Source organism: Podarcis muralis, chromosome 2, assembly GCF_964188315.1.
Source record: "Podarcis muralis chromosome 2, rPodMur119.hap1.1, whole genome shotgun sequence".
Classification (NCBI taxonomy): Eukaryota; Metazoa; Chordata; class Lepidosauria; order Squamata; family Lacertidae; genus Podarcis; species Podarcis muralis.
Genome location: NC_135656.1, coordinates 9,119,660 through 9,123,140, shown reverse-complemented (window position 1 = coordinate 9,123,140; position 3,481 = coordinate 9,119,660).

Sequence of the window (3,481 nt, the reverse complement as noted above, 5' to 3'; positions counted from 1 at the left end):
GAGCGGGGCGATTTCAACCCCGCCTTGACCCGGAAACGATAAGAGCCCTCCCCTCTCCTCCCCCGCGCAGACCTCTTCCGCGCTGGAACGACAGAGGCGCCCCGGCCAGCGCGTCTTTTCCCCATCGGACGTTGCAATGCCGACCATAGAGAGGGGGCCGTTGGAAGCGAGCCGGGGGCGCTGCCTAGAGCGTCGCCCAGCGAAAGAGCGGCGAGGTACCCCCTGCAGGCCGCGTGCTGCGTAGTCTTCCAAAAGCAGCGTGGCTCCAGCAGGGAACTATGGAGAAGAGGAGGAGGAAAGGGACGGAGGGAGGAAGAAAGGAGGCAGCCATCTCTCGCGCGCTGCGCTTGTGCATATGCAGATACAAAGGCTGTTCCCAACATCCCTTCAGGACTTCAGCATAATTAAGAGAGAGGATCCATGAGGAAGTGGAAGGGGCAGAAGTGGCTCAGAGGCGCTCCTGTTAAGTTTTATAGGACAGAGTAAACTGACAAAAAGAGCTGGGACGGAATCGGATTGGGGGTTGAGAAGAGTCCCTCGCCCCCGACCCTGTTCTCCAGGGCGCCCTTGTCAGTGCCTTTGCTTCCATTAGGACATGTACTTTGAGACACCTTTGTGAGGGGGAAACCAGGGACCCCACCGACTCACGTCCCCTTGTGATACATATTCCACACCCATAGCCATGACGGTGTCTCTAATCAAAGCACACAAATTTTACCATTGACTTTTACACATGTGATGTACAGTGGTACCTCGGGTTACATACGCTTCAGGTTACAGACTCTGCTAACCCAGAAATAGTACCTCGGGTTAAGAACTTTGCTTCAGGATGAGAACAGAAATCGTGCAGCGGCGGTGCAGCAGCAGCGGGAGGCCCCATTAGCTAAAGTGGTGCTTCAGGTTAAGAACAGTTTCAGGTTAAGAATGGACTTCCAAACGAATTAAGTGGTACCACTGTATCTGAACTGTATGTGTGTGTAGATGTAGTCTGGCTTACTCAAAAGATTTGAGATTGGTAATGCGATTTAAACAACATAAAGCAACTGAATAAAACGATACAGTAAAAATCTACCACCGCCAGCCATTAAAAGAAGCTCTTCAATAAATGGGTCTTGCAGTGCTTCTGAAACATGCTTTGTTGTTTAGTCGTGTCCGACTCTTCATGATCCCATGGACCAGAGCACTCAAGGCACTCCTGTCTTCCACTGCCTCCCACAGTTTGGTCAAACTCATGCTGGTAGCTTCGAGAACACTGTCCAACCATCTTGTCTTCTGTCGTCCCCTTCTCCTTGTGCCCTCCATCTTTCCCAACATCAGAGTCTTTTCTAGGGAGTCTTCTCTTCCCATGAGGTGGCCAAAGTATTGGAGCCTCAGCTTCAGGATCTGTCCTTCCAGTGAGCACTCAGGGCTGATTTCCTGAAGAATGGATAGGTTTGATCTTGCAGTCCATGGGACTCTCAAGAGTCTCCTCCAGCAACATAATTCAAAAGCATCAATTCTCCAGCGATCAGCCTTCTTTATGGTCCAGCTCTCACTTCCATACATCACTACTGGGAAAACCATAGCTTTGACTATACGGACCATTGTCAGCAAGGTGATGTCTCTGCTTTTTAAGATTCTGTCTAGGTTTGTCATTGCTTTTCTCCCAAGAAGCAGGCGTCTTTTAATTTCGTGACTGCTGCTTAGGCTCTGGCTAATCTCCAGGAGCTCTGCCTTTTAGGGAGCAGGGTGCACAAGTTGGCTACCAATCATCACATTTTAGAAGGGAGAGGTGTTTCCAAGGATCACGCCTGCCAAGAAGCCACATTCTCTGAAACTGACCTTGGAATTCCACCCACATTCCCACAGTGTGCTTTGAATGGGATTGCTCAGTGACAAATGAGTTTGGGCAGACTCTGGCATTTGGAAACATAATCCAAGCCATAGTCTTCATGAGACTCGACAGCCACTCCCAAAATACCTGGTCTTGTAGCCTTGTTCTGCTGGCGTAGTGCACAGATGGTAGTGTTTTCAACTTTACACAAAAATATGGATGGACTTGAGCCATCTCTAGCCATTAGCCCCTTTGACCAGTAATTGAGATATTACAGCTCGAGAGCTCTAAACTTTGAAGGGTTTTTTCCAGTCATGGTGCCCCATGAAGGCCAGCAACAGCTGACTATTCCATGCAATTTTTGAAGATAATTGAAGCTGCTGCTGTGCCTTAGATGGCTTCCCTCCACCTTCTTATAGTATTTTAATGTTTTAGGAAGAGCGACATAATTATTTTGCTGTGTTTCTACTCAGTATGTACATCTCCTTAAAGGTAAATGTAAAGGACCCCTGACAGTTAAGTCCAGTCACGAACGACTCTGGGGTTGCAGTGCTCATCTTGCTTTACTGGCTGAGGGAGCCGACGTTTGTCCGCAGACAGTTTTTCCAGGTCATGTGGCCAGCATGACTAAGCCACTTCTGGCAAAACCGGAGCAGCGCACGGAAACGCCGTATACCTTCCCACCAGAGCAGTACCTGTTTATCTACTTGCACCTTGATGTGCTTTCGAACTGTTAGGTTGGCAGGAGCAGGGACGGAGCAACGGGAGCTCACTCTGTCGCACGGATTCTAATCGGCAAACTCAGTGGTTTAGACCACAGCGCCACCCGCCTCCCTGTACATCACCTTAGGCAAGTGTAAAAAAATAAAATAAAATAAATAATTAAAGAATATTGGGTTGTATCCAGCATTAATCACACTCACAATAAGCCCATTTAAATTAATGGACATGACAAATTTAGGCTCACTAATTTCAACAGGTCTATTCTAAGTAAATGTTAGTTGGCTACAGTTTTATATGAATCAGTCTGACGCAGAAACACTGTCCCCAAATCCCAGATTTATGAAGGGCAGCAATGATTATTCAGTGATGAAGGAAATACTTCTTTAAAAAACAACAACCCTAAGCGACATTGCAGTGAGGCAAAACAGAATCTGTGAATTAGCCCTAAGAAAAAGATAATTTGTCCACACAATGGAACAAACACTTCCTTTGGCTCATAATAAAGGGTTCAGTAACAAAGTACTGATGGAAGTGTGCTCTGATCCACGAAAGCTTCTGTCTCTTAGTCTTCAAGGTGCTTTTTTGTGGCAATCACTTCAGTAGTTCTTTTTTGGGGGGAGAGGACTGAAAAAAGCCTCTGTGTTTCATTGTGCTGAACACCTTCGTGTGCAATTGCAGCAAAATAGACATCCATGTGATCTGTACTCTCGCTGGTATACATTCGTTTCCCTATGTGAACGCTGCATCCTTGTAGGAAAAAGTCCTCAGTTTGCTTAGTTGTGCAAACCCAGGGGTGAATGTGTAGAAATACATGAAGGAAACTGACAGTGGCATAAAACAGATCAGAGTGTGAACAGCCTTCTTTATTTTAACAGGTGTTAACTCTCACACAATGTCGGTGCTATTTCAATTTGCTAATTTATTCTCAATCTCACAGGAACATTC